This window comes from Arachis ipaensis, chromosome B3 (assembly GCF_059453495.1).
Source record: "Arachis ipaensis isolate K30076 ecotype BB chromosome B3, ASM5945349v1, whole genome shotgun sequence".
In the NCBI taxonomy this organism is placed as follows: domain Eukaryota; kingdom Viridiplantae; phylum Streptophyta; class Magnoliopsida; order Fabales; family Fabaceae; genus Arachis; species Arachis ipaensis.
In genome coordinates this window covers 93,459,006-93,472,715 of record NC_142438.1, presented here as the reverse complement: position 1 = coordinate 93,472,715, position 13,710 = coordinate 93,459,006, and the positions used below count along the sequence as shown (strand labels likewise).

The window sequence follows — 13,710 nt, the reverse complement described above, 5'->3', positions numbered from 1 at the left end:
GGCTCTCATGGAGCCTCACAGATGTTTAGAGCTTTGTTGAGACTCTCCAACACCAAACTTAGAGTTTGGATATGGGAGTTCAACACCAAACTTAGAGTTTGGTTGTGGCCTCCCAACACCAAACTTAGAGTTTGACTGTGGGGGCTTTGTTTGACTCTGCTTTGAGAGAAGCTTTTTCTGCTTCCTCTCCATGGATGCAGAGAGAGATCCTTGAGTTGTAAACACAAGGTTGTCCTTATTTAATTGAAGGATCAATTCTCCTCTGTCCATATCAATCACAGCTCTTGCTGTGGCTAGGAAAGGTCTTCCTAGGATGATGGATTCATCCTCTTCCTTTTCATTGTCTAGGACTATGAAATCAGCAGGGATGTAAAGGCCTTCAACCTTTACTAACACGTCCTCTACTTGTCCATAAGCCTGTTTTCTTGAATTGTCTGCCATCTCTAATGAGATTTTAGCAGCTTGCACCCCATAGATTCCCAGTTTCTCTATTACAGAGAGAGGCATGAGGTTTATCCCTGAACCAAGGTCACACAGAGCCTTAAAGATCATGGTGCCTATGGTGCAAGGTATTATGAACTTTCCAGGATCCTGTCTCTTCTGAGGCAATGTCAGTTGATCCAGATCACTTAGTTCATTGGTGAACAAGGGAGGTTCATCTTCCCAAGTTTCAATACCAAATAATTTGGCATTCAGCTTCATGATTGAACCAAGGAACTTGGCAGCTTGCTCTTCAGTAACATCCTCATTCTCTTCAGAAGAGGAATACTCATCAGAGCTCATGAAGGGCATAAGGAGGTTCAATGGAATCTCTATGGTCTCTAGATGAGCCTCAGAGTCCTTTGGTTCCTCAGAGGGAAGCTCCTTATTGATCACTGGGCATCCCAAGAGGTCTTCCTCCTTGGGATTCACGTCCTCTCCTTCCCTTCCAGGTTCGGCCATGGTGCTTATGTCAATGGCCTTGCACTCTCCTTTTGGATTCTCTTCTGTATTGCTTGGGAGAGTACTAGGAGGGATTTCAGTGATCCTTTTACTCAGCTGGCCCACTTGTGCTTCCAAATTTCTAATGGAAGACCTTGTTTCATTCATGAAACTTACAGTGGCCTCGGATAGATCAGAAACTAAGTTTGCTAAATTAGAAGTATTTTGTTCAGAGTTCCCTGTCTGTTGCTGAGTGGATGATGGAGAAGGTTTATTATTGTTAAACCTGTTTCTTCCACCATTATTAAAGCCTTGTTGAGGCCTTTGATCCTTCCATGAGAGATTTGGATGATTTCTCCATGATTGATTATAGGTGTTTCCATAAGGTTCACCTAAGTAATTCACCTCTGCTATTGCAGGGTTTTCAGGATCATAAGCTTCTTCCTCAGAAGATGCCTCTTGAGTACTGTTGGATGCAGCTTGCATTCCATTCATACTCTGAGAAATCATATTGACTTGCTGAGTCAATATTTTATTCTGAGCCAATATGGCATTCAGAGTATCAACTTCAAGAACTCCCTTCTTCATAGGCGTCCCATTACTCACAGGATTCCTCTCAGAAGTGTACATGAACTGGTTATTAGCAACCATGTCAATGAGTTCTTGAGCTTCTGCAGGCGTTTTCTTTAGGTGAATGGATCCACCTGTAGAAGTATCCAATGACATCTTTGATAACTCAGATAAACCATCATAGAATATATCCAGGATGGTCCATTCTGAAAGCATGTCAGAAGGACACTTTTTGGTCAACTGTTTGTATCTTTCCCAAGCTTCATAGAGGGATTCACCATCTTTTTGTTTGAAGGTTTGAACATCCACTCTAAGCTTGCTCAGCTTTTGAGGAGGAAAGAACTTGGCTAAGAAAGCCGTGACCAGCTTATCCCAAGAGTTCAGGCTGTCTTTGGGTTGAGAGTCCAACCACACTCTAGCTCTGTCTCTTACAGCAAAAGGGAAAAGCATGAGCCTGTAGACTTCAGGATCCACTCCATTAGTCTTAACAATATCACATATCTGCAAGAATTCAGTTAAGAACTGAAAAGGATCTTCAGATGGAAGTCCATGAAACTTGCAGTTCTGCTGCATCAGAGAAACTAGCTAAGGTTTCAGCTCAAAGTTGTTTGCTCCAATGGCAGGAATGGAGATGCTTCTTCCATGTAAATTGGAATTAGGTGCAATAAAGTCACCAAGCATTCTCCTTGCATTATTGTTGTTAGGTTCGGCTGCCATCTCCTTTACTTGTTCGAACTTTTCAATAAGGTTGTCTCTGGATTGTTGTAATTTAGCTTCTCTTAGTTTCCTCTTCAGAGTCCTTTCAGGTTCTGGATCAGCTTCAACAAGAATGCCTTTTTCTTTGTCCCTGCTCATAAGAAAGAGAAGAGAAAAAGAAAAGAAGAGGAATCCTCTATGTCACAGTAAAGAGGTTCCTTATTGTTAGTAGAAGAAGAGAAGAAGAAAAATTCGAACACAGATGGAAGAGGGGGTTCGAATTTGGTGAGTGATGTGAGATGAAGAGAAGTGTTAGTAGATGAATAAATAATTAGAATGAGATGAGAGAGGGAGAATTTCGAAAATAATTTTTGAAAAAGAGTTAGTGATTTTTGAAAATAGTTTTTGAAAAAGGTTAGTAATTTTCGAAAATTAAAATTAAAAATTAAAATAATTAGTTAAATAGATAAAAAAAGAATTTTTGAAAAAGGGGGAGATATTTTCGAAAATTAGAGAGAGAGAGTTAGTTAGGTAGTTTTGAAAAAGATAAGAAACAAACAAAAAGTTAGTTAGTTAGTTGAAACAAATTTTGAAAATCAATTTTGAAAAGATAAGAAGATAAGAAGTTAAAAGAGATATTTTGAAATCAAATTTTGAAAAAGATAAGATGAGAAGATATTTTTGAAAAGATATGATTGAAATTAGTTTTGAAAAAGATTTAAATTTTAAAATCACAATTAATGACTTGATTCACAAGAAATCACAAGATATGATTCTAAAACTTAAAGTTTGAATCTTTCTTAACAAGTAAGTAACAAACTTGAAATTTTTGAATCAAAACATTAATTGATTATGTTATTTTCAAAAATTTGATATAAAAATAAGAAAAAGATTTTTGAAAAATATTTTTGGAATTTTCGAAAATAACTAAGAAATTTGAAAAAGATTTTATTTTTGAAAAGATTTTGAAAAAGATGAGATTTTTAAATTGAAAATTTGATTTGACTCATAAAAATAACTAGATTTTTTAAAAATTTTTGAAAAAGTCAAATCTAATTTTCGAAATTTTAAGAGAGAAAAAGGGAAAGATATTTTTTTTATTTTTGAATTTTAATAATGAGAGAGAAAAACAAGAAGAATGATGCAATGCATGAAATTTTTAGATTAAAACAATGAATGCATGCAAGAATGCTATGAATGTCAAGATGAACACCAAGAATACTTTGAATGTCAAGATGAACACCAAGAACATATTTTTGAAAAATTTTTAATGCAAGGAAAACATGCAAGACACCAAACTTAGAATTCTTTAATGCTTAGACACTAAGAATTCAAGAATGCATATGAAAAACAAGAAAAGACACAAAACATGCAAATGCAAAGATCAAACAAGAAGACTTACCAAGAACAACTTGAAGATCATGAAGAACACTATGAATGCATGAGAATTTTCGAAAAATGCAAGATGCACATGCAATTGACACCAAACTTATAACATGACTCAAGACTCAAACAAGAAACACAAAATATTTTTGATTTTTATGATTTTATGATTTTTTTTGTATTTTCTTTTTAATTTTTTGAAAATCATTTTGAAAAAGAAAAATAAGGATTCCAAAATTTTAATATGAATTCCAGGAATCTTATGCTCTTTAGTCTAAAGCTCCAATCAAAGGGTCAGGCATGGCTTAATAGCCAGCCAAGCTTTAGTATGTATCCAGACATGACATGCCTAACATGCCCTACAGTCGTGGCTTTACAGCCAACCAGGCTTCAACATGCTTCATGAAACACTAGAATTCATTCTTAAAAATTTTGAAGAAAAATATATTTTTGAAAACATTTTTTTTTTCGAAAACAAAGGAGAAAATTTTGAAATATTTTTGAAAAATTTTTTGAAAATAAAACAAAAAGAAAATTACCTAATCTGAGCAACAAGATGAACCGTCAGTTGTCCAAACTCGAACAATCCCCGGCAACGGCGCCAAAAACTTGGTGCGCAGAAATTGTGATTACACTTTGATTATGTAAACTTCATTGCTCTTTCTTTCCCTGGCAATGGCGCCAAAAACATGATGCCAATACCATGGTTCACAACTTCGCACAACTAACCAGCAAGTGCATTGGGTCGTCCAAGTAATACCTTACGTGAGTAAGGGTCGAATCCCACGGAGATTGTCGGTATGAAGCAAGCTATGGTCACCTTGTAAATCTCAGTCAGGCGGATATAAAATAGTAATGGGGTTTTCGAAAATAATTAATAAAATAGGGATAGAAATACTTATGTAAATCATTGGTGAGAATTTCAGATAAGCGCATAGAGATGCTTTCGTTCCTCTGAACCTCTACTTTCCTGCTGTCTTCATCCAATCAGTCTTACTCCTTTCCATGGCAAGCTTTATGTAATGCATCACCATTGTCAATGGCTACTTTCGGTCTTCTCTCGGGAAAATGATCCAAATGCCCTGTCACAGCACGGCTAATCGTCTGGAGGCATCACCCTTGTCAATGGTTACATCCTATCCTCTCAGTGAAAATGGTCAACGCACCCTGTCACGGCACGGCTATTCATCTGTCGGTTCTCGATCATGCTGGAATAGGATTTACTATCCTTTTGCGTCTGTCACTACGCCCAGCAATCGCGAGTTTGAAGCTCGTCACAGTCATTCAATCATTGAATCCTACTCGGAATACCACGGACAAGGTTTAGACTTTTCGGATTCTCATGAATGCTGCCATCAATCTAGCTTATACCACGAAGATCCCAATATCTCGGACTCGGTCCCCTGTATTAGTAATCTAAGAGATACTCGTTCAGTCTAATGTAGAACGGGAGTGGTTGTCAGGCACGCGTTCATAGGGAATGATGATGATTGTCACGTTCATCACATTCAGGTTGAAGTGTGAATGAATATCTTAGAAGTGGAATAAGTTAAATTGAATAGAAAACAGTAGTACTTTGCATTAATCTTTGAGGAACAGCAGAGCTCCACACCTTAATCTATGGAGTGTAGAAACTCTACCGTTAAAAATACATAAGTGAAAAGTCCAGGCATGGCCGAATGGCCAGCCCCCAAATCGTGATCACAGGATTAGAAATACAATCCAGGATGTCTAATACAATAGTAAAAGGTCCTATTTATAATAAACTAGCTACTAGGGTTTACAGAAGTAAGTAATTGATGCATAAATCCACTTCCGGGGCCCACTTGGTGTGTGCTTGGGCTGAGCTTGAAGTCTACACGTGGAGAGGTCATTCTTGGAGTTGGACGCCAGCTTTTGTGCCAGTATGGGCGTTGAACTCTACTTTGCAACTTGTTTCTGGCGCTGGACGCCAGAATTGGGCAGAGAGCTGGCGTTGAACGCCAGTTTGCGTCGTCTAAAATTGGGCAAATTATGGACTATTATATATTGATGGAAAGCCCTAGATGTCTACTCTCCAATGAAATTAGAAGCGCGCCATTTTGAGTTCTATAGTTCCAGAAAATCCATTTTTAGTGCAGGGAGGTCAGAGTCCAACAGCATCAGCAGTCCTTCTTCAACCTCTGAATCTGATTTTTGCTCAAGTCCCTCAATTTCAGCCAGAAAATACTTGAAATCACAGAAAAACACACAAACTCATAGTAAAGTCCAGAAATGTGAATTTAACATAAAAACTAATGAAAACATCCCTAAAAGTAACTAGATTCTACTAAAAACATACTAAAAACAATGCCAAAAAGCGTATAAATTATCCGCTCATCACTTGGGATTTTGTTTCATGCAGAGATTTATCATGCTTTTGCTCCTTTATCAGCAGAAATTGTATGAAAACTGAATTAAAATCTACTGAAAAAGCATAGAAAAATAGGCCATGATGCCCTAGCATCACAACACCAAACTTAAAGCTTGCTTGTCCCCAAGCAAGAGGAGAATCATGCAATAAGGTTTGACATCCAAGGTAAGAAGAGTAGCAGTGTAATGTTCATGGTTAGCTAGCTTTCTATGCATGCAACAATCACAAAAGAAATTCAGATGATTGATGCCTCTATCTAGCTCATTTTATGAAGTCTTTTCTGTATGTTTCTCCCTTGAACAAGCTTGTCATTCTCTTTTTATCTTATCTTCTCAGGTTCTTTGCACCATGATTTGAAAGCTACGACTCTAAATGCTTTGTTTTCAAGTATTACCACTTGATACATAAGCACCACAAGCATTTAATCAGAGGACTCTTTTAGCTCATTTGTTTTCTTGTCTTCTTGATTCTCTAATCATTGATGCTCAGAGCCTTGAGCTTTGAGGGAGTGCTTTTGCACTTGAGCCTAGCCTTGACTCTAAATGTTTTGTTTTCAAGCTTTTTGCTTGATACATAAACACCACAAGCACTTAGCAATTGAATTGTCATTGGTACTCAGAGCCTTCAACTTTCTCATTCTCTCCCTTTTCTTTTCTTGCCTTATTTGCAATTACTTTTTCAAGGTTTTTCATGATTTCCAAAATTTCATAAAATGTCCTAGATGAAAACTTCAATTAAATAAATTCAAATGTAATTGAGCAACAATAGTCATGCTAGCTTCCCAATACTTATATGCTCATGCCAACTTCTTCTTAAATGACCTTGTTTGTTTATGATCATGAAACTTCATTGCTTTGAACTCACAAAAATTCAAGATGGCAATCATAATGTCACAGCAACATATTGTAATTCAAGAATCAAACTATGCTTATTCATGAGGAGCAAGCACACATACATACAAAGAAATTAGAAGACAATCATGCAATTGAATGTACTAGAAATAAGTAAGAGGAAAAAGGAACTTTACCACCTTGTAGTTCATCTTCATTGTTGTTGCCCTTTTTCTCCTACTTTTCTCCCTTCCCACACCAATTTAGACTAATTGCTTGTCTTCAAGCAGCAAATAAAACAGTGGTGGTGGGGTCTATGATGGGTCATGAATGTCTTACATACTGAATTGTGAGTGATGTATGCGGTTAAGCAAGCAAAAATTAAGGATAACACTGTAGGCTAAAGAAGCAAAGGCATTATGATTGTACAAACAAGTGGTGTTGCTGGATACATTGCATAGAAAAAATAAGTGGCACACCAAACTTAGTGTGACACTTTCTCTTGGAATTGATGCAAGTATCCAGAAAGATTGAAAATAGATTGTTGCAGGGCAACACCAAACCTAGAATGTGATCATATGCCAATTTTATTTGGAAAGAAGATGAGTAAAAGAACTGTTGTATTAATAACATAATCACCAAGAGCCAGAGCTATCACGAACAGGGGCTTCTTGGTGAGGCATTAACACAAACAGTTAGAGGGCATAGAAAGTAAAGAACTAAAGCAATTACATGAATAAAGCAAAACAAAAAGAAAATGACTAATCTAGGTAATCAACCAACCGGTAGTTTGTTAATCACAATTAATCCCCGGCAACGGCGCTATAAACTTGATAGCACGCGAAAACTTGTCTCTCAACAATTTTCCTTCGGCAAGTATACCGAATTGTCGTCAAGTAATATCTCACAAAAGAGTGAGATCGAAACCCACAGAGATTAACGGATTAAGCAATCAATGGTTAATTGATTATCCTAGTTAGACGAATCAGATTGGAGTGATAAGCAACAAGAAAATTTAAATGGCATAAAAGTAAAGAAAGAAATAAAGTGCAGAAAAGTAAAATGGCAAGAAAAGTAAATGTAAGAACTAAAAATAAATTGAACATTGGGATCAAAAGATATTGCAATCCTCCGGATCAAGTTCATTCTCATCTCTTCCTCAATCAATGCGTTCATTGATCTCCTTGGCAATCTTAAGTGATCGAATTACAATTCCTTGTAATTCAATCTCTCAAATCTTGATCAATAGCCAATTCCTTGGTCTATTGCTCATGAGAAGAGATGAAGTATGATCACTGATTATACCACATGCTTTCCCAAATCAAGTGTTGGTAGGGTTATAGTCACATACCCATCCAACCCCAATTTGGTCCAACATGAGAAAGCATTTCTAGCATGATCCCTTCATTCCTCTTCCAAGGTTCAGATGAGATCCAAGTATGAATAGCTTCTTTTCCAAGATAACTACCCAATTGGATGAAGATTGAAAGCTTTCTAGTAAAATCAAGAGAAAAGAAAGAAGAAGAGAAATGAAAACTATTATTGATCCATCAAATTACAACAGAGCTCCCTAACCCAATGAAAAGAGTTAGTTGATCATTGCTCTACCAAAATAGAAAAGAAAGAAAGTGCAGAAAGTAAAGATAAAGATTAAAACTAGAATTGAAACTTCAAAATTCATAAATGAAAAGTACAAAGAAAACTAAACTACTCCTAAGGAAGAAAATAAGAGAAAAGGAGGAAGAGTGGTTGAGGGGAGGGGTCCGAAGACCCACTCCCCTTGGAGTGTGCCAATTCACAGAAGTTCGAATTGGTCTTCACTCTCCCCCCTTCCTTCAATTCTCCGTTCCAATATATCTTCAAAGTAAAAGCTAAGGCCTTTATATAGGCTCTCCTAAATTAAAAAATGAAATTAAAAGCAAATTATAATGAAATAAAAATTTCTATTCTAGATGCTTCTTGTGGCCTTGATTGGTTGACACTTGTGGGCTTGCTTGCTTGAGCTTTGAAGTGGACTTGAGAGAGAAGTGAATCAAATTGAGGTCCAAGATGACTTGGCGTTGTTGCTGCCGTTAGCCATACTAACGCTACAAGTGTGGCGTTAGTGCTAAAGTTAGTTTGGCTAACGTCACACTTGCTACCCAGTTGGTGTTTTGGGGCTTAAAAGATGCCTCTGGTTTGTACTCCAATTTCATACCCACTATAGAGTATTATATATGGTTGAAAAGCTCTGAATGTCAGATTTCTAACGCAACTAGAATCACCTCAATTGGACTTCTGTAACTCAGGTTATGCTCCTTTGAAGAGGATAGGGTTGCTGCATAGTGGCTGGCGTTATTGGCAAACGTGAGTGCCAATAACGTCCGCGATCAGGGGCTGAAAATTGCCAGTTTCTAAAGCTCAAATTAATATCCACCCCATACTATTATATATTATTGGAAAGCCCTGGATGTCTACTTTTCAACGCCTTTGGAAGCGCATCATTTGGAGCTCTACAACTTGAATTATACTTCTTGGAAGGTGAAGAGGTCAGCTGGCCTTACTACAGGTTGATACCATGTTCATCTTTGCACTTTCGGGGCAGGTTTTCTCCCTCAAATTTAGTGTTCATCATGTAGTGCCATATATGCTTGGAAAGCTCTAGAATCCTACTTTCCAATGCCACTGGAATCACCTCATTTGGAGCTTTGTGGCTCAAGTTATTCTTGTTTGAAGAAGGCATGGTCAGGCTTCTAGGTGAGACTTTTGCCCACGTTAACTACCACGTTAATGTAGTTAACGTGGAAGCTAACGTGGGTCTTTTTGCTTCACAAACGTTAGTGGAGATCACCTTTTCCACTAACTTTGGCATCTCCCTTTCCTTCCACGTTAGTTCCCACGTTAATGTAACTAATGTGGAAGCTAACGTGAGTCTTCTAGCCTTCGCAAACGTTAGTGGCACTCACCTTTACCACTAACGTTGGCGTTTCCCTTTCCTTCTTCAAAGTTAATGCCATTAACTTTCTCACTAACGTTGGGGCTTCTCTTTTCTTCCACGTTAGTGCCCACGTTAGTGAAGCTAACGGGGTCGCTAACGTGGGCCTTCTTGCCCTTTGCTAATGTTAGTGGCGTTAACGTTCTCACTAGCTTTCCAAGCTTTCCTTCCTTCCACTTTAATGGCCACGTTAGTGGCGCTAACGTAGCCACTAATGTGGCTCTTCTCTGCTTCTTTTGGTCTGAAATCAAGCAAACAAAGTGTATCAAAGTAACATACAAGATAAACTTTACTATACTAAGTGTGCTACTAATGCTCAAAATCATACTTTCACTTAGTGTGATCTATTTCATCATATTTACCATGTATATTAACTAAAATTCACCTATGCTTGGGATTTTGTTTCATGCAGAGATTTATCATGCTTTTGCTCCTTTATTACCAGAAATTGTATGAAAACTGAATTAAAATCTACTGAAAAAGCATAGAAAAACAGGCCATGATGCCCTGGCATCACAGGCCTGGATGGGATAGCGACGCGTACGGGTCAGGGACACGTACGCGTGATGGGGTTGTGCTCCCAGCACAGTTCCAGACCCACACCATCATAACTCTCTGGCCAAACATCATTTACACCGATTTTTCATGGTCATGTGTGCGCGTTAGGGATGCGTACGCGTGATGGCCCACAGTCGCAAGCGACGCGTACGTGTGAGGGACGCGTACGTGTGGTTTTGCTTGTGCCTAAGGCACGCTTCCAGCCCTGCTCCCACCTAACTCTCTGGTCAATTCTTCCTTGTTTCGCATACACATATGACGCGTACGCGTCAGCGACGCTTGCGCGTCGTGTACTCTCTCTTTTTTTTTTATGCAGTATGCAGAATGCAGATGAATATGAAGAATGTATGGATGACTATTATGAAAAACAAAAGAAAATAAAACTAGTAATGGAAAAGGAACAATCATACCATGGTGGGTTGTCTCCCACCTAGCACTTTGTTTTTATGTCCTTAAGGTGGATGGTCCACAAGCTCAATCTGCTTCTATTGGTGGATCTTCCAAGAGGAAGACCTCTAGCTCTTTATTGTCCTTAATCTTCTCACCATGATATAGCTTTAAGCGATGTCCATTGACCTTGATGAATTTGGAGCTTGAGGGATGACCCAGGTGAAAGACTCCGTATGGCTCTGCCTTTTCTACCCTGTAGGGACCTTCCCATCTGGATCTCAGCTTTCCTGGCATGAGCCTCAACCTGGAGTTGTAAAGGAGAACTAGCTCCCCAAGTTTGAACTCTCTTCTCTTGATATGCTTGTCATGCACAGCCTTCACTTTCTCTTTGTATAGTCTAGAGTTGTCATATGCTTCGAGTCGAAGGTTCTCCAGTTCTGCTAGTTGCAGCTTCTTTTCAGCACCAGCTTTCTCAAACCCCATGTTGTATTCCCTTACAGCCCAGAAAGCCTTGTGTTCTACCTCCACTGGGAGGTGACAAGCCTTTCCGTACACTAAGCGGAAGGGACTCATCCCAATGGGTGTCTTGTACGCTGTTCGATACGCCCAGAGCGCATCAACAAGTCTGGTGCTCCAGTCCTTCCTATGAGGCTTTACTATCTTCTCCAGAATGTATTTGATCTCTCTGTTAGGCACCTCGGCTTGCCCATTGGTCTGAGGATGGTAGGCTGTTGCTACTTTGTGAACAATCCCATGCTACTTCAGTAGACCTGCTAATCTCCTGTTACAAAAGTGAGTGCCTTGATCACTCACGATTGCTCGTGGTGACCCAAAGTGACAAATAATATAGTTTCTAACAAAAGAGACAACAGTGTTAGCATCATCAGTATAGGTAGGAATTGCTTCCACCCATTTAGAAACATAATCTACAGCTAACAGTATATATAAGAAACCACTAGAGTTTGGGAATGGACCCATGAAGTCAATGCCCCAAACATCAAAAATTTCACAGAACAGCATCAGCTGTTGGGGCATCTCATCCCTCTTGGATATATTACCAAATCTTTGGCATGGGGAACAAGATTTACAGAAGGCAGTAGCATCTTTAAAAAGAGTGGGCCACCAGAATCCACAGTCTAAAATTTTTCTAGCTATTCTTTGAGGGCCAAAATGTCCACCACTCTCAGAGGAGTGGCAGGCCTCTAAAATTAACTGGAATTCTGATTGAGGCACACACCTTCTAATTATCTGGTCAGCACCATACCTCCAAAAATATGGGTCATCCCATATATAATATTTGGACTCGCTTTTCAGCTTGTCCCTTTGATGCTTAGTAAAATTAGGAGGGAAAGTGTTCATGCCCAGGGTTGAGCTGTACAACCCGGGCTAAGTCGACCGACCTCTTCAGGTCTGGACTACCCGATCTCCTCTTAAAGAGATCGGCCAAATCACCAGGAAAGCCCAAAAAGGGCCCAAACAGAGGAATACGACCCAAGTCCAAAGGCAGCCCAAGCCTAGAGAGACAAGGGCGGTTCCCCCAAGATAAAGATAAATCCGCTCAAAGATAACTATCTTATCTCCAGAAAAGGTCACTCTACGACATTATAAATACACTGGAGCACCCAGGTATAACTCATACTCTGATTCTACCAAAAAACCTGCTTAATACCCTTGCTAACTTAAGCATCAGAGTCCCTTGCGGGTACCACCACCCTCCGGTGACAAAGGATCAGCACCACCACCTAATCCAGCAAGTCGGACACGGCGGCTCCGGCCACCATCATCAAGTCGGACACAGCAACGCCGACTAGTACAGAAGATCTCGTCCGAGATCGACCTAAAGTTTTAGGTAACCCTCGGAACATTGGCGCCGTTGCCAGGGAACTTGGAAGTCATCCCATCATCATGGCGGACAACCTTGACAACGACCACGACTCCGGATTAGAGGAGAGAACCCCGCATAAAAACGCAGACACCACACCAAAAGATACGCCTCAACCAAACAAAGACAAGAATTCACTAAACACGGAAATTATGGAGGCCCTACAAGCTCAACAAGATCGTCTCAAACAGCTCGAAAAAGAGGCCGAACATCAACGGGAAGCTGAAAGAAACCTCCAGAAAGAAACTAGGTGACGCCGAGAGTTGGAGGATAAACTCCTAAAACTCGAAGCCGATCTAAAAACCAAGACTACACAATCCAGTCATGCAGACAACCCCCGCAAAGATCAAGACCCATTCACTAAAGAGATTATGAAAGCCAAAGTCCCAAAGGACTTCAAAGCTCCCGACATGACCCCATACGACGGCACATTAGATCCAAGCCATCATCTCAGTAATTTCAAAAGTAGAATGTACCTCACCAACGCATCGGATGCTATTCGATGCAAAGCCTTCCTAACAACCCTGACAAAAACAGTAATTAAGTGGTTCGACAGTCTGCCCCCAAGATCCATCACAAGTTTCGATGACCTAGCCAAAAAATTTCTTGCCAGATTCTCCAAACAGAAGGACAAAACCAAGCACGCCCCAAGCTTATTGGGGATCAAGCAAGGAGATCGGGAAAGTCTTTGCAACTATATGGAAAGATTCAACAGAGCATGTTTGGACATACAGAGTCTGCCAACAAAAGCAGCCATTATGGGCCTCATCAATGGCCTACGAGAAGAACCTTTTAGTCACTCCATATCAAAGAAATATCCCACATCTCTAAATAAAGTGCAAGAATGAGCAGCGAAATACATCAACATGGAGGAAAACTCTCGAATAGGAGAAACCTCAAAATCCGGATTCTCCTACTCATCTCGGGAAAAGGATAAATAGTCCAAGAAAAAAGAAGACCAACACGGAGAGAAGATTAAGAAATACCACAATTACATCCCCCTTCGGGTGTCTCTTGTGGAAGTTTACCGAGAAGTATGCCACACGGAGAAGATTCCACCACCTCAAACAATTAAAAGCAAAAAAGGAGGCAGAAATCGGACATAATATTGTGA

The 13,710-nt window shown here is 39.5% G+C and overlaps 1 non-coding gene across 1 annotated transcript; it reads left to right on the top strand.

The window, feature by feature from the left end:
• The first annotated feature begins 1,701 nt into the window (after window positions 1-1,701).
• LOC148571603 (small nucleolar RNA R71) lies at window positions 1,702-1,809 on the top strand. Its single transcript, XR_015907941.1, has one exon. It is a non-coding gene; the product is annotated as a small nucleolar RNA R71 (small nucleolar RNA).
• The last annotated feature ends 11,901 nt before the right edge of the window (window positions 1,810-13,710 follow it).